At 34.9% G+C, this 23,163-nt stretch overlaps 1 long non-coding RNA gene across 6 annotated transcripts; it reads right to left on the minus strand.

Moving 5' to 3' along the window:
* Nucleotides 1–2,541: 2,541 nt before the first annotated feature.
* LOC129902625 (uncharacterized) lies at nucleotides 2,542–7,668 on the minus strand. 6 transcript variants are annotated; one of them, XR_008770132.1, is made up of 7 exons: nucleotides 7,337–7,667; nucleotides 5,823–5,891; nucleotides 5,616–5,737; nucleotides 4,885–4,952; nucleotides 4,709–4,771; nucleotides 3,392–4,187; nucleotides 2,542–2,744 (listed from the first exon to the last, which is right to left on the minus strand). It is a non-coding gene; the product is annotated as an uncharacterized LOC129902625 (long non-coding RNA). The 6 variants fall into 6 exon arrangements; XR_008770133.1 differs by having other exon boundaries at nucleotides 5,616–5,936; nucleotides 7,337–7,668; XR_008770131.1 differs by lacking the exons at nucleotides 5,616–5,737; nucleotides 5,823–5,891 and having other exon boundaries at nucleotides 3,392–3,472; nucleotides 4,129–4,187; nucleotides 7,337–7,660.
* Nucleotides 7,669–23,163: the final 15,495 nt, after the last annotated feature.

Consider the following 23,163-nt stretch of genomic DNA (forward strand, 5'->3'; position numbering starts at 1 on the left):
ACAAAATTTTAGCGTCCATATTTTCTGGTCCTAAAAGACTTTTTAGGATAAGGCATCTGGTCAGTAGGGGTGTACATGGACCGGATTGGTTCAGCTTTTTTACAAATCAAACCAAACCATTTGTGTCAGGTTATTAAATTTATAAACCAAACCAAACCAATAAAAGTTGGGTTTTTTATATCAATTTTTCTCGGTTTTTTGGGTTTTTTCGGGTTTCTCGGATTTTTCATAGTATCTAATAAAAAGTACAGAGCAGTGTTTCTTAAAAAGAGTTCTAGTACAAAATATCAACATATAAGATGGAGGTAAAACACTATTTGAAGTTTTAACTTTATAATATAACTTTATAAGATGGACTTTTTTGTATATTATTTAGATGGGCTTCTCAAGTCCAAATCTAAATGTAAGAAAGAAAACAAAAATTATGAAAAATTTTAAAAAAATATTTATAAATTACATTTTAATAAATATTTTTATGTATAACATAATTTAAAAGTAGTATATCTATAATTGGGTCGGTTTGGGTTCGGTTTGACTTTTTTTAGTTAAAACCAAACCAACCCTATAATGGTCGGGTTTTTTTTCCAAACACCAAACCAAGTCAAACCAAACCACTAGTCGGATTTTTTTCCAATTTGGTTCGATTTGTCGGTTTGGTGCGGTTTATCGGTTTGTCTTATACAGCCCTACTGGTCAGTATAAGTTTTAAATTTTTATATTATAGAAATATTATTGTTTATAATATAAATATAACGGTCGAGGAGGTTAAGGGTGTTGTTCGTAGTATGCGCTGGGGAAGAGTGACTGGACCTGACGAGGTTCCTGTGGATTTTTGGAAGAGCGCGAGCTCGACAGGTTTAGAGTGGCTGACTAGGTTATTTAATGTCATCTTTAAGACGGCAGCGATGTCCGAAGAATGAGGGTCGAGCATAATGATCCCTCTATACAAAAATAAGGGGGATATCCAGAGTTGCGACAACTATAGAGGTAACAAGCTTCTAAGCCATACTATGAAATTGTGGGAAAGAGTAGTGGAGATGAAGGTAAGGAGAGGCGTGTCTATCTCAGAGAACCAGTTCGGATTTATGCCGGGACACTCAACTACAGAAGCCATCTATCTTATGAGGAGACTGGTGGAGCAATATAGGGAGAGGGAGAGGGACTTGCATATGGTATTCATCGACTTAGAAAAGGCCTACGATAAAGTGCCACGAGAGATACTATGGAGATGTTTGGAGGCTAAAGGTGTACCCGCGACATACACTAGGGTGATCAAGGACATGTATGAGGGGGCCAGAACCATGGTAAGAACAGTCGGAGGCGACTCAGAGAACTTCCCAGTTGCGATGGGGTTGCATCAAGGATCAACTCTTAGTCCATTTTTATTTGCCTTGGTGATGGATGGATTGACGCGACAAATTCAGGGTGAAGTGCCATGGTGTATGCTTTTCGCATATGACATAGTCTTGATCGATGAGACTCACAGCGGAGTTAACGCTAAGCTAGAGGAGTGGAGAAAGACCTTGGAGTCTAAAGGGTTTAAGCTGAGTAGGACCAAGACACAGTACTTAGAGTGCAAGTTCGGTGAAACACCTCAGGAGGTTGGCACGGAAGTTAGGCTTGGTGACCAGGCCATCCAAAAGAAGAGTAGTTTCAAGTACCTTGGGTCTATTATGCAAGGATGCGGGGAGATTGACGATGATGTCACACATCGTATTGGGACAGGGTGAATGAAATGGAGGCTCGCTTCCGGTGTGCTATGTGACAAGAAGGTGCCTCCACAACTTAAGGGCAAGTTCTACAAAGTGGTGGTTAGACCGGCTATGCTATACGGGGCGGAGTATTGGCCAGTTAAGGTATCTCATGTTCAAAAGATGAAAGTCGTTGAAATGAGAATGTTGAGATGAATGTGTGGGCATACCAGGAGTGACAGGATTAGAAATGAAGCTATTCGGGACAAGGTAGGAGTGGCCTCGGTGGAAGACAAGATGCGGAAAATGTGACTGAGATGGTTTGGGCATGTAAAGAGGAGAGACATAGATGCCCCAGTGTGGAGGTGTGAGAGGTTAGCCATGGATGGTTTCAGAAGAGGTAGGGGTAGACCGAAGAAATATTGGGGAGAGGTGATTAGACATGACATGACGCAATTACAACTTACCGAGGACATGACCTTAGATAGGAGGGTGTGGAGGAGTCATATTAGGGTAGAAGGCTAGTTCATAGTATCGTTATTCTTCCTTAGAAGTAGGCGTATTAGCGCACTATGATTCCCTATGGTCTGATGTCTAGTATTATTTATTGCTTTCATTACTTTCTGTACTTTGATTGTTCTATTTTTATCTAGGTTGCTTTTGCTTTCGTTACTTGCTGCTTTCCATCAAGCTTTGAACTTCTTATTCTTATCTGACTTCTTCTTTTGGATTTTGGATTTTATTTTGATTTTTTTGAGTCGAGGGTCTTTCGAAAACAGCCGTCCTACCTTGGTAGGAGTCAGGTCTGCGTATACTTTACCCTCCCCAAATTCCACGTTGTGGAATTCCACTGAGTCGTTGTTGTTGTATATATATAATCAATTACAAAAATCAGATTAACATTCCATCAGTAGCAATGTAGCATGGTACAACCCAATATAAGTCATTACATTTAAATATGAAATTTGAAAATTTTCGCAACTCTCTCTGCAAAATGATAACCTCATCTTCTCTTTGGGTCTGAGACTTGTAAACTAATCAAATATTTAAAGCCTGTCAAAGACATAATAAATATTGTTAATCACTACTAAAAAATCTACTAGAGAATTGAAATCTAACATAGTTTAGACCATCTAATTGGTCTAAATTTCAATATGCCTATTTAAACGTTGAGCTCAATTCTAAAGCAAAGTTCTAAGAAATATATAATCTTTAATCTATGTAGATGAACATGTAGCTTCAAATTTATGGGCAAGATATTAAAAGTAGAGTATAGATGACTTTCTAAGTTGCTACGTCATACATAAAAAACATACGTAAACAAAGATTAAGTGTCTAAACTCGTCAAGCCATCGAATATGACATCTGCTTGAAACTTAATGTTGAATATGGGGTACCTTTCCTTCCCAGCGTCTCAAGTTCCTCTTTTTCAGGACGAATTTTTTAATGGTTGCCCTTCTTGACTTTTATAACAAATTTATAGGATGAAAAGACATGTTGTTCCAAAAAAAAAAAGAAAAATGCAGTATCAGACTATTAATTATAGGCTATAACAAGGAAAGCATCCTCACCTCAAAATATTAAAAGTACAATAGATGAACCCACCAATTAATAGAAGAAAAATAAAATAAACCAACTTTTCTTAGATAACCTTTTATCTTTGATAATAAAAAGCCAAAATTTTCCACTTCTCAACTCACCATTTTGATATGCTTCTGACTCAACTGAGAATGACATTTGCTGAGAACTTCTTTCTAGTTGGTCGACTACACTGATAGACTCTGAAAATTAAACAAGTAGTAAGTAGCAACATCTACCAAGTTGAGTGATAGATCACCTGAATGCATGTTCTCGAAATTAAATAGACATTAGATGTAGGAATATTCTTGTAAATTAATGATTGATGGTTGTGTTAACAGATAATGCATTTCACAAATATGGGATGTGATTGGAGGTTCACGTGCTGTTAAAATCAACTATATTAGAAAGAGAAGGGCTGGCACAACTTGATCCTGCTTCCTCAAATTTCATCCCAATCCACTCTGACTTGAAGGGAAAAGAAAAAGATTATCCAGATATGCAAATAAACCTAAAGCCCTAATTTAGGGGAAAATATGACCTCAAACTGTTGGAGGTTTTGATAAATTATTTGAGGAAGCTTAGCCTCATTGTATCAAAATTCATAGATTCTTTAATGATTTCATAGTAATCTTCCACCTTAAAAGAAGCAGGAGATGTAAGTCAGTAAGAATACATGGCCTTCAAAAACCGAAGTCAGTAATAAGATCAATGGAACCTCAATGGGATCATCTGGTTCTGCAAATGTTTCATGGGTGTCCCTCTTAACAACAAAGTAGTAAGATGTTAAATGTATTCCTTATAGTATGCATGATGTGATAAATATCAAACTTAATCTAATTTGAGGATGAATACTAACCTTTGCAGAACGTCAAGAATAAGTTCTAGTATACGTTTCTGGTAGCTTTGTTGGTTTACCTGATAGAATCCCAAGAATGAATTAAAACTTGGAAGTTGATGCTTCTAAATAAATAAAATCCAACAAGAAAGATCATTCAGCTCAGACTACGTACAATACAGTGGTTTATCCTTAAACGCCATTTTAATTTAAAGTGAAATGTTATGGATCCTTCAAATAGAGATGTTAAATGCATATATAACCTACAAGAACGTTGACTGTTACTACAGTGCAACACTCAACACTCCCCCACCCAAACAATAACAAACTCTCTCTCCTCATTCGGAGGTTTATTCCAATATGAATTATCAAACTTTTTCTATTCTTTGAAAGTTCTATCAAGAGAAATCAGATCCCTTAAAATCATTCTACAAAATCACGAGTCACCACACTTTTCAAACTTTATAGGTTTCTACAGATGTATGTACTTCCTACATTTCCGACAATGCTCAATTTCTGATACATGATAACCATACCAAAATTCTTTATTATATAAATCAGAAAAAATGCTTATCAAAATGATAATCAGAGAAAAACTCACAATTTCATCAGCTAAACTATTGTCGGCTATCTTTCCATCTGCCTTTAATGTTGAACTGCATTCCTGTGGTCAAACACGAGAAAAACAAATATACTAAGTTTCCAATTACTCTGAAGCAGGTTTATGGCAATAAAGTTGTAAGGATTCATTTTGAAATTACTATGATCTCTATTCACCTGCTCAGCACGAGAACATGTTCGTTAAGCCTTAGACTCACCAGAAGCAAAGTTACTAGAATTTGTATCTGCATGGAAGGGAGATAACTAGTTAAGAGAGCATTGTTGTGGGATGAAAGCATGTGAGCAGTAGGTGGATGGATTCGATTAGTTTTAACAACTTAGTTAGACTTGGACTATATGTGCACTAGTTTTGAGTAATTAAAGAACTATTAGTGCTCCAAGTTAAACAATAGGGATGATTTTGATTCAAAGCTCAAATAAAAGGGACTATTTTGGACCTTTTCTCGTCAAACATAAACTTAAAAATAAATACCTATCTCAAATTCTAAAAAATCACAAAAAGGTCCAACAAGATACACTAAACTTATAGTATTTATAATTGAGTCTAAATTTCCTAAAATTTATTGAGGTATGAACACAGATCATCTTATGTAATAAGACACCAAGTAAATGTATTATCATATGTCATGATCATCACATAAACTATTCAGTACAAATTTCCAATGAAACCACTATTGAACGTAATTAAATATTACTCTACTGTAAAGAATGAAAAGAGCAACAAATATTTAAGATTGTAAGACCTCCAAGAAACACTGACAATACTCTAAAACATAAATATCAAATACTTTGGGGACAAACTTTTACCTCAAATGAATCTATTGTTGCTACTGCAGGACAAAATTATACTCTTATATATATATATATAAAAGTTATGGAGTACTTACTACATGTAAATGTTTGAGAGGTCCATGTAATGCATGCACATTGCGTGGAAGAATCGGGTTTACTTTCTCGCTTGTGCTAATGAGTTAACGGTGTTTTGGATTTGTGGTTTCTATTTTAGAGTCTGCAATGTTTGTTAAAAGTCCATGAATTTGCAAAAACAACTCCCAAGTCAGTACTAAAGTTAATGGGATTGAAGGGCTTCATACTGTATCATTTGAAGAGTCATTTGCAGGTAGAGTCAGGCATCTGTATCTATATTCATCGATGTTTTTGCCCTGTCAAGAACTTATTAGGCGGATTTGTCCCCCTTTTTTTTGGTTCTGCAGAAAATATAGACTTGGACAACAGGCAAAGAAACAAAATGCAGCAGAACAAAACAGAGAGAATATTGGTAAGTTCTAGATGATTTTGAGAACTCAATTGAAAGCTTAATCATAAAACAAAGTGCATCTAAACCCCCTTTCTTAAATTTGTATTGTATATTTGATAATTGTATTAAGTGTTATATTTAATATATAAATGATCTAACAGATCTCGAAATATAGTAAATCTTGTAATGCTTCTCCCGTAGGTAACTAGAGTTTTGCATGATCCTTTTTTTTGATTAAGTAAATCTTGTAATGATCCTTATGTTTTTCACTGTAGGGGAGTCCTTCGGATAATTCAGTTTGCATTCCTTAAAATCGAGTATCACTTTATCAAGCATTAATGGTACGCAAGGGTAGGTACCAGGAAAATCAACTATTGGTTATACTTGTACTATCTTTCCAGTTGCCTAACATCTCTCCATTAGACTATTTTAATTACTTGCCTCTAAATATTTCAATGAGAGAAATAGTGTCCTCGAACTTCTGTACTTTATAGATTTATATTTGAGATGCATTTTTTTGGTTGAATTTTAAAATTGGTTCAAGTGTAGTCATGTATTTGATTTAACCATGTCTATAGTGAATTTTATGATGCGTACATACAGCTCCATGTGGCAAGGTGTGTATCAAGGAGATTCTCTGAAGAAAGAGCATAAATTATATGTCTAGTAAGATATTACACCAGTCATCATGAACTATAAGGAATTTACGGCATAAGTCTCAATTTTGGAAGATTATTTCTTTGCATAAGTTATCTACTAACGCTAAGAAAAATGAAGTCAGCTTATGCTATAATGTACGAACTATTAACAGCTCGACATAGCAGGCGAAAAATTAGTACAAAGGTTTTACAACATTTAAGAATAGTTGAACTTTTCAATCTGTTTTTTAAGAAGGACTACACTACTACTGAAGTACTCAAAGGTCTGCATTAGTAACCATAATATCAAGGATTTTAGAGACATATTTTTACCTTAGCCGAGAACTATAATTGGCTTGTTCACAGAATTTGTGATCTGAAACCTAAAAATGAATGGACAACTGCTTTTGGAGAAAAAATATTTACATAACCAACAACGTATTGTTTCAACCAAAAAACACAAATAGGACTAATTTTCCATCGTACTTATAGAATTCTCCGACCACACCCCTTGAGCAGCTAACACATACATACAAAGGAAAATTAGTACCAATAGGGTGACTCAATTGGGTATTCAAAACGAGATAAGAACTCAGTTGGGTATTTAACACGAGATAAGAGGAATCTTGAAAAAAAAAAAACTAAATTGCAAATTAAATCTCATAGAATTTCAGAAATCTAATTTTAACAAATCAGTGAAGTAAAAAATTACCCCCATTTCCTTGATTAATGCAGTTGTTGCAGAGCCCAGTGGTAATTTTCTTCATCAAATCGAAGGCGCAACACTTGAAGCTGGGTTCCTCGTGACGGGGAGGGAATGAGCTTCATCAATTTCTTGAATTTGCATTATCAAAGAAGGGTTGGTGATGTTAGTCCTGTGGAACAAGGAGCTTTAGTCGCCAGAGAAGAAGAAGAAGAAACGAGCGTATTCAATGTTGGGCAACTTCAAGGTGAGCAGATTAGAATTTAGAGATTTTATAAGTAAATTAAATTTACAAAATAAGGTGACAATAAGAAGGAAAAACAGAAACGGAGAGAGAGAGGAAAAACAGAAACGGAGAGAGAGTTGAGAGAATTGAGAAAGCAGTGTATATTTTTACATTGCAAGTGATAGCTTATTTAAATAAAGTAAAATATCACTTAAATTAAATAAATATTTCAAGTGGACAATCCACACAAATATTTCAAGTGGACAATGCACAAATATTTCAATTGGACAATCCATTAGTCCATTTGTTCTTTAACACTCTCCCTCGAATGTTCACGTGAAATGTGTCTTAAAATTTTTCTTTACAAGAAACAATATACATAGTTATTCTGAACATTCATGGATGTTGTGTCTCGTTAAAACCTTACTAGGAAAAACTCAGTGGAAAAAAGTCTAGTGAACGAAAAAGAGTACACACATCTGATAATACGCCTTGAGTGTTGCATCATTAAAAACCTTATCAGGAAAATCTGGTGAGATAAAACTTTGGCTAAGGAAAAAAGAGTACAACACGTATTTTGCTCCCCCTGATGAAAACATCACTTAACATCTCGAAGACGACATATTCCAATTTTGTATCTCATTTTCTCGAAGGTTGAAGTCGACAATGCCTTGGTAAACATATCTGCTAAATTGTCACTTGAACGAACTTGTTGGACATCTATTTCTCCCTTCTTTTGAAGTTCATAAGTGAAAAAAGAATTTTGGTGAAATATATTTTGTTCTGTCTCCTTTGAAGCATTGTCTTCATACAATATTGTTGGAGCGTCTTTTGTCAAAGAAAGGTCACATGTTTCTTGAATGTGTTGAGTTATTGATCTTAACCAAACACATTCTCGACTTGCTTCATGAATGGCTATTATCTCTGCATGATTTGAGGAAGTGGTAACCATAGTTTGCTTTGTTGAACGTCATGATATAGCTGTACCACCACATGTAAATAAATAGCTTGTCTGCGACCGACCTTTATGGGGATCAGATAAATATCCCATATCTGCGTAACCGATCAATTGTGACGTGGAATCATTTGAGTAAAACAATCCCATATCAATGGTACCTCGAAGGTATTTGAATATATGCTTAATTCCATTCCAGTGTTTTCGTGTTGGGGAAGAACTAAATCTTGCTAACAAATTTACTGAGAAAGCTATATCTGGTCTAGAATTGTTGGCAAGATACATTAATGCACCAATTGCACTAAGGTATGGTATTTCAGCATCAATAAGTTCTTTATTATTTTCATGAGGTCGAAATGGATCTGTATTAATATCAAGAGATCTCACAACCATTGGAGTACTCAATGGATGCGCTTTATCCATATAAAACCTCTTTAAAATATTTTCAGTATATGTTGACTGATGGACAAATATTCCATTTGTAAAATGTTCAATTTGTAGACCAAGACAAAATTTTATCTTTTCAAGGTCTTTCATTTCAAACTCCTTTTTCAGACATTATACTGCCTTTGAAAGTTCTTTCGGAGTTCCAATAATATTCAAATCATCAACATATACTGCTATTATGACAAATTCAGATCCAGACCTTCTCATAAAGACACAAGGGCAAATTGGATCATTTTTATATCCTTTTTTAGCAAATATTCGCTAAAACGATTGTACCACATTCGCCTTGATTATTTCAACCCGTACAAGAATTTCTGAAGCTTTATTGGGCAATTTTCTCGAGAATCCTTGTATGCTTCAGGCACTTTGAACCCTTCGGGAATTTTCATAAAAATATCGTGGTCCAATGAGCCATATAAATAAGCAGTGATCACGTCCATTAAGTGCATTTCAAGCTTTTTATGAACTGTCAAATTCATTAGATACCTGAAGGTAATTGCATCCACCACAGGGAATATGTTTCCATATAGTCAATGTCATGTCTTTGCGAAAAATCTTGGGCTACAAGTCATGCTTTATATCTTACGACTTCACCCTTTTCATTTCATTTACGCACAAAAACCTATTTGTGCCCTACTGGATTGACACCTTCAGGTGTTCGGATTATTGATCCGAAAACTTCACTTTTTTCAAGTGAAGTTAACTCTGCTTGAATTGCATCCTTCCAATTTGGCCAATCATTTCTTTGTTTGCATTCATCGACAGATTTTGGTTCAAGATCCTTACCTTGTTGCATTATTTCAATGGCAACATTATAATAAAATATATTATCGACCACAATATCATTTCGGTTCCACCGTTTTCCAGTCGAGACATAACTTTTTGAGATTTCTTCATTCTCATTATTTTCAGGTACTTGGACCTCCTTGGTGGTATAACCATTTGTTGTGTCTCTGGGCTCTTCTTGAGCCCTTTCCTCCAAATTATAATCATCTTGATCATTTATTCCTTTTCTTTTTCGAGGATTTTTGTCTTTGAAACCAATTGGTCTTCAACGTTTAAAGCGTGGCCTAGACTCATTTGCCTGAACAAGTTGTCCTATTGGGACATCAACTCGAACTTGAGCATTAGCAACTGGGATATGCGATTTAGTAACCCATGGAAGGTTAGTAAATGCATCCAGTAGTTGATTTGCAATATTCTGCAAATAAATCATCTTTTGAACTTCTTTCTCACATTGATTTGTTCGAGGATCTAAATGAGATAGTGACAATGAATTCCAATCTATCTCATTTTCAACTGCTTATGTTCTCCCCCTAATGTTGGGTATACTGATTTATCAAAATGACAATCAGCGAATCTTGCCGTAAATAAATCTCTAGTCATAGGTTCCACATATTTTATAATAGAAGGAGATTCATACCCAATATATATTCCCAACCTTCTTTGGGGATCCATCTTTGTGCGATGCGATGGAGAAATTGAGACATATACCGCACACCCAAATATTCTAAGATGGGATATATTTGACTCCCTTTCAAATGCCAACTGTAATAGGGAAACTTCATGATAATTTGTTGGCCTTATGCGCACAAGTGTTGCTGCATGCAAAATAGCATGCCCCCATACTGAAATAGAAAGTTTTGTCCTCATTAGCAATGGTCTAGCTATCAATTGGAGGCATTTAATCAATGATTCTGCTAGACCATTTTGAGTATGGACATGAGCGACCGGATGCTCAATTTTTATTTCAACCGACATACAATAATCATTAACTGATTGAGATGTAAATTCGCCAGCATTATCAAGACAAATTGTCTTTATTGCATAATCTGGAAATTGTGCTCTTAACCTTATAATTTGAGCTAACAATCTCGCAAAAGCCATGTTGCGAGTTGATAATAAGCACACATGTGACCATCTTGGAGATGCATCTATCAAGACCATATAATATTTAAATAATCCACATGAAAGGTGAATTGTCCCACATATATCACCTTGTATACGTTCTAGAAACGCAGGGGATTCAATCCCAATCTTAGTTGCTGATGGTTTGATAATAAGTTTTCCTTGGTAACAAGCAACACAAGAGAATTCCTTATATTGAAGAATTTTCTGATTCTTCAAAGTGTGTCCATGTGAATTCTCAATAATTCTGTGCATCATATTATAATCGGGATGGCCCAACCGGTCATGTCAAATGATAAAATCATTAGAATCAGTAAACCTTTTGTTTACAATGGCATGTGATTCAACAGTACCAATATTTGTATGGTACAATCCAGAAGAAAGTGCAGGTAATTTTTCTTGCACAATATTTTTTTCCATATTTATTGTAGTAATATAAAGGTATTCAACCTTTCCTTCATTTGTAGTCTTAATATGATAGCCATTTTGACGAATAACCTTGAAACTTAACAAGTTTCTTTGAGACTTACTACAATACAATGCATTATCAATTACCAATATCGTTCCTCCAGATAGTAATAAGACCGTTTTTCCAGAGCCTTCAATTAATTTTGTACTACCAGATATTGTATTGACATAGGCCTTTTTCATAATCAAATGATAAAAATATTTTTTTTAATATCGTATGAGTTGTGACACTATCCAAAAGACACATATCTCCATTATTCATCTTGAATCCAATTGAAGACTGAGAAATTTATTTATCTTCATAAAATAAAAATGCATTATAAGAAATAAAATAAGTAACAATATTGCTAGAAAAATATAAGTCCCCTTTTTTTTTTTAAAAGTTAAATTATGCTAATTTAGAATTTAAAATTTTATATGATTCAATTATGATGAATGTTACAATAATTTAGTTTATGAAATTATATTGTAATGAATTTGTAACACAGAAAAATAATTGATAATATGAACCTAACGTACCAAATTATTAGAATAAGAATTAACAAACTGAGGTGTGACACGTTAATAATAAACATAATTTTATATAAATTAATAATTTACTAGTGAATTAGTTTAATGAACTTAGAATTCAAAATGTTTATGGCAAGATATACTTATTAACCTTAAATAAATATTATACATAAGTATTAAAAACAAATATAAAATAAATAAAATTATAAAAAATTAATATAATATTATTCATCATGTATGAATAATTTGTTTATTGGTAAAAATAATACAATCATTATATAATATTAATGTCTAAAATATTAACAAGAATAAACAATTAGTATAATTACATTAAATGAAGCGACTATTTTCTTTTTAGTAACAATATGATATTAAGATTAAATAATAGCACACCAATAGTAATTAATTACAACATTGTAAAATAGCATAATGTAATAAACAATATACAATTATAAAAATGTGGCCCTGATTTTTTTTCTTTCAAATACATAAACGTAAAAACACGATAATTCAAAATACATAAAAATGACAACATATTGAAAAACATGAAATTAAACATCAATTAAGATCCTTAAAAAATCTTGAACCTCCAAATGAGTAATATCATTGAGGTCATTAAAATTATCATTCCTCAAAGCCAGATTTGCTTCAATATTATCATTATGCAAAGGCCTTGCCTCAACATTATTTTCGAACGCCAAGTGTGACTCTATCCGAGCATTAGTAGAAGAGGCACCACCTCTATTTGCCTTTCTTTTGAAAGAATTTTGATAAAGCCTTACAAAATGCTCAGGTGTTCGACATTCATTTTTCCAGTGGCCTTTCATGCCACAACGATGACAGTTACTTCTTGAAGGGCCATTTTGAGAACTAATATTGTTCTCCCTTTTATGTTGACCACCACCACGAGGATTATTATATCGTCTTCTGTTATTGCCACGTCCACGCACATTATTGTGGCCATAATTTTTATTTTATCTTCTTTCAGACTGGCCCTATGCTTTTATGATATTTGCCTCCGGTAGCGGAGCAGTTCCAGTGGGACGAGCTTTATGAATTTTCATTAAAAGGGCATTATGTTGCTCAGCCACCAGAAGGCATGAGATCAATTCAGAGTATTTTTTAAAATTCTTTTCACGGTATTGCTGCTGTAATATTACATTAGAGTCATGAAAAGTAGTTAGTGTCTTTTCTAACATGTCCTCATCATTTATAGTTTCCCCACATAATTTTAATTGGGAAGTTATTCTAAATACAACAGAATTATACTCAATTATAGTTTTAAAATCTTGAAACCGTAAATGCATTCACTCATAACGAGCCCTTGGCAATACCGTTGTCCTGAGGTGGTCATACCTCCCTTTTAAGTCTTTTCACAATTCAAGTGGATCTTTCACTATCAAGTATTCCATTTTCAGGCTTTTATCTAGATGATGGCGAAGGAAAATCATAGCCTTTGCTTTATCCCGACTTGATGCTGCATTTCCTTCGATTATAGCATCACCAAGACCCTTAGCGGTAAGGTGGATTTCAGCATCAGGTACCCATGATAAATAATTTTTGCCAGAAATATCAAGTGCCACAAATTTCAATTTTGACAAGTTTGACATGATGTAAATTAATTTGAAAGTAACAAAGAGAACTTAAAAATTAAATTTCTTTAGTAGATATACCTGATATAGAAGTTAATTTTCTAAAAACTTAGAGTTTCATGCTGATAACGTGTTATGAAGTAAATTAACTTTACAAAATAAGGTGAGAATAAGAAGAAAAAATAAAAGACGGAGAGAGAGTTGAGAGAATTGAGAAAGCAGTGTATATTTTTTTTATCAGTGTATATTCTTACATTGCAAGTGATGGCTTATTTATAGCCAAAAAAAGATAAAGTAAAATACCACTTAAATTAAACAAATATTTCAACTGGACAATCCACAAAAATATTTCAAGTGGACAATACACAAATATTTCAAGTGGACAATCCATTAGTCCATTTGTTCTTTAACACTCTGATCTAAAAATAAAGAGAAATGAATTTTAATTTAGTGATGAGTAGTGCCTTTTGACCCACAAAATTTTGGTTTAGGGACCAGTTATTCATTAATATAGGGACTAGATTTAATCTCTTAGTTATGAAAGAAATTAAAATTGTAAACCGGAGAGGAGAAGGAAAACTCGTCCCTATAAGCATACTATAGGGACCAGATTTTTAACTTTTTACTAGATATTGGTATGTAATAAGCCTTTTTCTTGCAGTGGCTTGATGAGTTTTGCCGAAACTCATATGAAAGTTAAGCCTTGTACAAGGAGCGAATGAAGAAGTATCATGACCAAAAAATTGAAAAACGATAATTCGCACCCAAAGATTTGTTCTTTCTGTTCAACTCAAGCTTGTACTTATTTCGTAGCAAACTCAAGTCAAAGTGGGTGTAAAACCCCTGAAGTTCCTAGCCTGAACTAACTCTAAGAGATCAAAAAAAAATATAGTTTACATACCAGGGCTCTTCCACAAACCGTGGTGACTGTGAAGGGAGTCGTGGGGTTGAGGATCAGTTGGATCTTTTTTCAATGCAGGGTCCAAGGATCCCTCCATAGACCTTGGTGGGCATCATAGGTTGTAGAGTTCATTAGTGAACCTCCTCTCCTGAGCCAAGTCCCCCTCATCTTCTCGAGACCGACCACGAGCCGTAGAAGTCTCCACGGGTCATGGTAGTGTTCCGTGGACCTGAAACCTCATGACCCTTTTGACTAGTACCTTATCACAAACATCTTCACAGACCGTGAAGAGCTATATAGCCCATGAAGGGCCTCTTGTGAATCTGTCCCGTCTAATTTAATGATGGGCATTCCTATCCTTTCCCACCGTTTCCCAACAGAATCCTCTATGTTTAGGGAACAAAAATTAGTCCCTTATCATACCCAATAGGTTTTTTGTCTCATTAACGCTTAGTACGATTGAGAAAAGAGATTGGAGATAAGAAAGAAAGCTAGGGTTCAAGGTTGTCAAGCGAGATTCAATTTTTGATGAGATAATCTTCATTTCAGGTACGTAAGCTAATCACAATGTTGAACTGAGTTCGTACTGATGCCCTACATCTTTGTTCAGTCAATATTGACTTTGAGCTTGAGTTTTAATTCTGTTTAATTGAGTTCCTGAGTTATCTATATAATTCCTTACTAAGTTTCTTATATATATGAGTATATTGTGATAGTTCTTATGATTTGAGTCCTTGAATTGTTGTTCACGATTTTTATTTTCATGAACCCTAGTTGAGTTGATGATATTTGAATTAATATGCATTTATTTTGACTTGATGAGAAAGGTTTTGTATATATTAAACGAAGTATGATTTTTAACTGAGTTTATGCATATTTGATTAAGTTTTGAAAGAGCATGAGCATTGAGTTTAAATGACTTTGAGCATTGAGCTAAATGATTATTTTGAGATAAAGTTTTATTAGTTATGAACGAGTTTGAAATCATGTTCTTAATGAATGATTTGATTGAACATATGAGCATATCCTATGTAGCCAGCTTAGGATAGAGGCTATGCATCTTTAAGTCCCAAACGATGGACTTTGATTGATTTTAGATCCAATGAGGTTGATCGTCCCTTACCCTATCAAGGTATTGGATGGTTGTAACATCAACAGTGCAACACGTTGTATCATCACTATCTCATAAGTAATGGTTGTCAATTAGAGAAACTCCCTTAAAATGAATGGTTTGATTAGATTGAGTTGCATGACATTGAGTCTATTTTCAAAGCATTGTTTATGTTTTTAAACTTCCATGCTTATTGAGTTGAGTCATTTCATATTGAGTCCTTTGAGTTGAGTTGGATGAGGTTGACTATTGTTGATTATATTCCTTTTCAGCTATTTTACATACTCAAACAGTCCATGTACTGACGCCATTTAGCCCGCAACATTTTATGATGTAGATACAAGTGCTAGAGATCATCAACAGGCGCTCCGTTGAAGATCTATTTTGTTTTTCTGATAGTGGTGAAACCTCCTTGCTTCTATATTTTATTTCATTTATTGTTTTTAGTTGTTCTTTTGAGGTAGCTTTGGGCTTGTCTCAACACCTTCTAGATAGTTGATAGAGGATTCGTAGATAGAGTCAGAGTTGAGATAGAATGGTCCTTTCAGAGTCTGTTCTAAGCATACTTTTATTGATGACTTTATGATATTGAGTTGTATTATACTTTGAGTATTTTTAATCTTATTATTTATCTATTGATGATTAGGTTTGAGTTGTCCACTTGGGTCCTTCTACCCTTAAATTGAGTCTTCCACTAAGTGATTGAATGAGTGGTCAGACTGAGTGGTTTTCTTGGGGCCAACAATGGTCTCCGAGTTTCGGTCACACCTAAGGTACCCTCTCAGTGCGTGACAATGGGTAAGACTATTTCGAGTGATTCAAGTATTTTCACAAGGTGTGGTTGATTTGGAGAATAATGATGGAGCAAGGTTTAGAGTAAATGGAAAAAGAATCAAAGCTTACATGGGCACTGAGGAAGAGATCAAGGTCGCGAAAGTATGGACTATTGGTGAAATCTGAATAACTAAAGAGCCTGCGTCATGCCGCGACATTTAATTAACTGCTGCTTGGGAGGCAACCCAAGATTTTTTTAGTTTGTTTTTCTTTGTAATTTTCACTTTTTAGTCTTACTTTTTAGGATAGTATAAGTTATATTAGGGTCTGTGCCAAAATAAAGTCAAGAAAAATAAAAGGTAGGCCTAATGGCCGTTACATGTGCAGGGTTCAAAGAAAAGCTAGAAAATTTTTAAGTACAGAAAGTTTTACGAATTGATTCTATAGGTTGTAAGCTCTCCTACGGCTCGTAGACACTGCTCGTAGAAATCTTGGGAAAATAGTAAATAAGAAAGGACCTGTTATACGAGCCCTTTTTTTGAATCATGCATAATTTGACATATCATAGTTAGTACTCGTAGAATTTAGCTATAACTTTAAGTCTACGAGTGCACACTACGGATCGTATATAACTCTGTCTGTAGCTTGTTCTCATAGACTCTAGGCATGTTTCTCAATTTTTATAAGTGTTGAGTTAGCCTATTGAACCCCCTTACGGATCATAGAGATTCCTACTGTCACACCCCAAACTAGACCTTAGGAGTGACATGGCGACAGAAAGGATCCCGACCAAGCCATCTTAGCATAAATTGCATTCAAAAGTTCAATAAAGAATAATGAAATCAAGAGGAAGAATAGTCTCAATCATAGAAGTCTAGATATGAATGAAGAAAACTCAAGTCATATGTCCAAACGGACTACATCCAGTCTATGTCTAAACATGCCTCTACATACTAGATGGGGGATCAAGAGAAGCTCCTAGCTCACCCTAATATAAAAGGAGTCAAAAGTAATAACATGAAAGAATGTGTCATCCTCGATAAATGAGAAATCACTGAAAAACTTTAAAACAATAGCAAGCTCTAGCCACGAATAGGATTCGTCGTATGATCGTCCGTCCCTACATCATGATACAATGTAGGTAAATATGCATTAGTACATAGAAAGTACTAAGTATGTGAGATATGCATGAACAATGATAATACAAACATAATGAATAGGAACATAATATGCATGACCAATGTAATGAAAAGCATGAATAAGGCTTGAAAAGCATTTGAAATCATATTAAAAACTTGTGGTCAATGCATAATAAACATCAAAGTAAAACTTATATTATTTCATATATCTTGTGTGGGATAGGACCTTTAACCGATATCTAAGACCATGCAATCTATAACATGAAATCCAATGTAACTCCCACATCGAGAAGATCAAGGCTACTTGGCAAGGTAAAATCCGTGAGAACATCATGAACATCATAAGCTATACGTGGATCCATTAGCTAGGCCATAAAGGCAACCTATGAGGGCAATATAGTTTGAGACTTTTGGTTTCTACTAGGATTTCTTTGGGTAACTACTTTTGGTTATTAGACTGAACCCCATCTAAAAGTAATCATGGTGCTTAGTCAATATCCCAACGGAATTCATTAAAATATCATAAATAGCATCATCATGAAAATAGTCATAAGAATAGCTCATTAATAGTTGCTTCATAAGAATCCATAAATTTGGTAAGAATTGTCCTTAATCACCTTTTTAATCATGATTGTGAATTTTTCTTATCACACCACAAGAAATTTCTTGAACATCATTGAAATATTATTTATAATCTTCATCAATCATTCATAAGTCTCAAACATCATTTATAAAGGCCTTCATTGAAAACCATAGGAATTGATCATAGTTCACGAAATCACCATTGAAAATAGAATTATGCATGTGCACTTGCAAAACGCATTAAAATCATGCAATTAAGATTGATTCATGTATAGTATAATAATTGAAGCAAAGTAAAAACATAATTAAAATAGCCCAATGCAATCTCATCAATCTAGGGTTAGAAAGTGATTTGAGTTGAGAAACTTTTGAGGAAAACTTTGGGACTCCATGGATGAAATCCCATATACCTTAGCTATCAAAGCCCTAGTAATGGAGTTTGAGTTATCAAACCCTTGGAAACCTAACTTGGAGAAGATGAAGTTCTTGGGAGAGTCTTTTCTTCCTTGCCTTGGAGAATATGAGAGAATGAATAAGAGTAGGGGGAATTTGAAGGGTTGGGGTAGTTATAGGTTATTAAATTTTCCCAAAAAAAGTCTAGATACATTAAACCAAAAGGGGGAAAAGACAATAATACCCTTCATTAAGCTCCTTGAGAAGACCCTACAAATGAACCTCTACGGGTTGTCAAAACCTTTACGGTCATAGACCCAATTCGTAATCCTTGGTGCACAAAACCAAAGATACTAGAATCGGCATTGGCTTCTACAGATCGTCTCTACAAGTCATCGACTCATCTATGAGTCGTACAAACAACTCGTCAACCACCACTGATACTTGGTCAAAGAATTAGGCCTCAGGACTTATCCTACGAGTCCACGTTATGATTTGTATACTTCTCTATGACTCATCCTGATGATTCGTTTAAAAAGTAATGAGACTTGTTATTTTTTAGAAATCATACACTACCCCTATGACTCATTTCTACGAGTCGTCATCACTTCTATGAGCCGTACATTGACTCGTAGGTTCACTTCCTCACTTAGTCAAATTTCTCAACCTCAGTATCAGTCCTATGAGTCACTCCTAAGACTTGTAGGAGTGCCTACAAATTGTAGGTCAACTCATAAACTCTGGGACAATCCATTTTTTTGAAGTTTTCCTTCATTTCATCTTTACAATTTCTGGGGTCTTATAATATCTCTCCCTTGGTGTCATTCGTCTCCAAATGAGATTCATCTAGCATAGTAAAGACACGAAAAAAGGACTAGTAACCCAACATGAATGTAATGACATCTCAAAAATGTGTAAACTATGAGACTTTCAAACTTAGCGTAAAAATGACTTTAAAATCGAATTCATGTACATGTATGCATTTGAATGACATAGAAAATAACTGGAATGTAGGAATTTTGTAGACGTAGATCATGAGTAAACTAAATACCTTGATCGGGGATGGAAGGAAAAATATAGGGATACCGTGTCATCATGTCGGCCTCGGCCTCCCATGTAGAACCTTCAACTTCTTGGTTCATCCATAGCACTTTAACGAATGTCACTTCCTTATTCCTCAACTTTGTCACTTGTCGGTTTAAAATCTCAACTGGGATTTCTTCATAGGTCAAACTCTTCTTAACTCCCACACTCTCCAAGGGCATAATAGACTTAGGATCTCCAATGCATTTCTTCAAAAATGAGACATGAAACATCGGATGCACCGATGCTAACTCTGAAGGCAATTTTAACTCATGTACCACTTTACCAACACATCGCACTATCTCATAGGGGCCAATATACTGGGAACTAAGCATTCCTTTCTTACCAAATCGCATCACACCCTTCATAGGTAAAATCATCAAATAAATCCAATCATGAACTCCGAACTCAAGTTCTCTCCATCTTACATCGGCAGAAGACTTTTGCTAACTTTGAGCGGTCTTCAACCTTTCTCTTATGAGTATAACCTTTTTCATAGCCTCAAATACCAACTCGGTAACTAACAAAGCAACCTCTCCAACTTCAAACCACCCAATCAGAGACCTATATCTCCTACCATACAAGGCCTCAAAAGGAGCTACTTGGATAATAGAGTGGTATCTATTGTTGTAGGCAAATTCAATGAATGGTAGATATCCCAATTTCTTTTGAAATCAATTACACATGCCCTTAATATATCTTCCAAAGTTTGAATTATACGCTCGGCTTGGCCATCAGTTTTAGGGTGAAAAATGGTACTTGGCTTGACTTTCGTACAAAGACCCTTTTGGAATGACTTCCAAAAGTGTGAAGTGAACTAAGTACCTTGATATGATATAATAGACAATGGAACACCATGAATCTTGACCAATTCTCAGATATACAACTTATCATAGTCTTTAGCAGCATAAGAAGTCTTAACCAGTAAAAACTGTACCATCTTAGTCATTCAATCCACAACAACCCAAATAGAATCATGTTGCCTTCTTGTACGAGACAAACCCATTACAAAGTCCATATTCACATCTTTCCACTTCCAAGCAGGAATCTCAATGTCTTGAGCTAAATCTCCCAGTTTTTTATGCTCGACCTTCACTTGTTGATAATTAGAACACCTTTCCACATAATTCACTATGTCCTTATTCATGCCATTCCACCAATACACTTTCCTAAGATCACGATATATCTTGGTGTATCCCAGATGAATAGAATATCGAGAACTATGAGCCTCATAAAAGATTAATTCCCTTAGACCATCAATATTAAGTACACACAATTAACCTTGATATCGAAGCACACCATCTACCTCTTAGGAGAAAGCCTTAAAGGCTTTTTCGGCAATCAACTTATTCAATTGAACCAACATCGGATCATTATCTTGCTTGTCCTTAACGTCTGCCACTAGAGACGATTCTGAACCATTTTTAACAATGACATCACCCTGACTAGAGTAAGCCAAACGAATACCTAAATGTGCCAACCTATGACCGTCACGAACCAACTCCTTTTTCTTATCTTCAACATGGGCAATACTATTCATGAACAACCTACTAAGTGCATTAAAAATCACATTAGCTTTACCTGGATGGTACAATACACTCATATCATAGTCCTTCAATAATTTAAGCCATCTCTTTTGTGAAAGGTTTAAGTCCCTTTGCTTAAACACATATTGTAAGCTATTATGATTGGTGAATACATGCACATGGACACCATAAAGATAGTGTCTCCAAATTTTCAAAACAAATACAACCGCCACTAGTTCCAAGTCATGAGATGGATATTTTCTTTCATCCACCTTAAGTTGCTGAGAATAATAGGCTACCACTTACCATGTTGCATCAACGCACAACCAAGTCCAATTCTTGAGGTATCACAATACACAAAAAAACCATTGGACCCTTTCGATAAAGTCAAAATAGGAACGGTAGTAAGATGATTTTTCAACTCTTGGAAACTCTTTTCACAATCTTCCGACCATTAGAACTTCACTTTATTTTGGGTCAACTTGGTCAAAGGTTAATAAATTGATGAAAAACCTTCCACGAACATTTTATAGTAACCGGATAAACCCAAGAAACTCCTAATATCCGAAGGTGATAACGGTCTAGGCCAATTCTTAATCATCTCAATTTTCTTAGGATTAACCATAATACCTTCACCAAAAACAATGTGACCAAGAAAAGCAACCGATATCAACCATAATTCACACTTGCTAAACTTGAAAAAAAATTGACAATCTCTAAGTACTTGCAACACTATTCTCAAATGATCGGCATGCTCCTTCTCATTACGAGAGTAAACCAAAATATCATCAATAAACACAATCATGAACATGTCCTAGTATTGCTTGAACACCCTATTCAACAAGTTCATGTAGGTCGCGAGGGCATTGGTCAGTCCAAAATACATAACTAGAAATTCAAAATGGCCATAACTTATTTGAAATGCAGTCTTGGGGATATCACACTCCCTCAACTTAATTGGTGATTACTGGAACAGAGATTAATTTTAGAGAAGTAGCTTGCCCTTTGCAATTGGTCAAATAAATCATCTATCCTTGGAATGGAATACTTATTCTTTCTAATCACTTTATTTAATTTTCCCTAGTCAATACACCTATGAAGCGAACCATCCTTCTTTCGAACAAATAAAATCGGAGCACCCCATAGAGATATACTTGGTCTAATAAACCCTTTATCCAACAAATCTTTTAATTGATCCTTTAACTCATTTACTTCTCCCGGAGCCATACGGTAAAGAGGAATAGAAATAGGTTAGGTGTCGGGAAAAAGTTCTATGTCAAAGTCAGTTTCCCTTTCAGGAGGAATACCGGGTAGATCATCGGAAAATACATACGGGAAGTCATTGACAATCGGGACTGACTCTAGCATATGGGCTTCAAAATTTTATCCCTAACCCATACAAGATGGTAGATACAACCTTTGAAAATCATTTTTCGAGCTTTAAGGAACGAGATGAATAGATCCTTAAACACGGAATTACTACCCTTACATTCTAGGATTGGTTCATTAGGAAATTGACACTTAACCACACAGGTACTATAATCAATAGAAGCATAACATGCATATAGCCACTTCATACCAAGGATAACATCAAAATTGGTCATATCAAGTTTTATTAGATCATATTAAGTAACTTTATGAAAAAACAAAACCAAACAATTTCTATAGACTCTTTTAGCCACAATTGACTCACCTACATGAGTATAAATGGAAAAGGCTCTAACAATATTTCGGGGCTAAAATCAAATCTCATAGCCACATAAAGAGTAACAAAAGATATATTGGAACCCAGATCAAGTAAGGCATAAACATCATAATGAAAGACCTGTAAAATACCGATAACAACATCAGGAGTCTCCTCCACGTCTTGTCTAGAATAAAGAGAAAAAATACAATTATTGCGCTGACCACCTTTTGGTTGAGCTTGGGCACCTTGTTGCACTTGCCCTCCATGAGAAACTTGTCCTTGAGGATGACCTTCTTTACCTCTGCACTCCTTATCATAATGGCCTAGCTTGCCACATCTATAACATGTATTCAATCCCACTAAACACTCTCCCCTATAATTCTTCTCACACTTCTTACATGCGAGGATAACTTGGCTATTAGGAACTCCTCTTTGAGGCTTAGGGTTGGGCACCCTATTTTTGTAAAAACTTGGAGTCAGAGCATTTGAAGAACCTTGGTGGAAATACCTTTGGAAAAATTGAGGATGCCCACC

This window comes from Solanum dulcamara, chromosome 1 (assembly GCF_947179165.1).
Source record: "Solanum dulcamara chromosome 1, daSolDulc1.2, whole genome shotgun sequence".
NCBI lineage: Eukaryota > Viridiplantae > Streptophyta > Magnoliopsida > Solanales > Solanaceae > Solanum > Solanum dulcamara.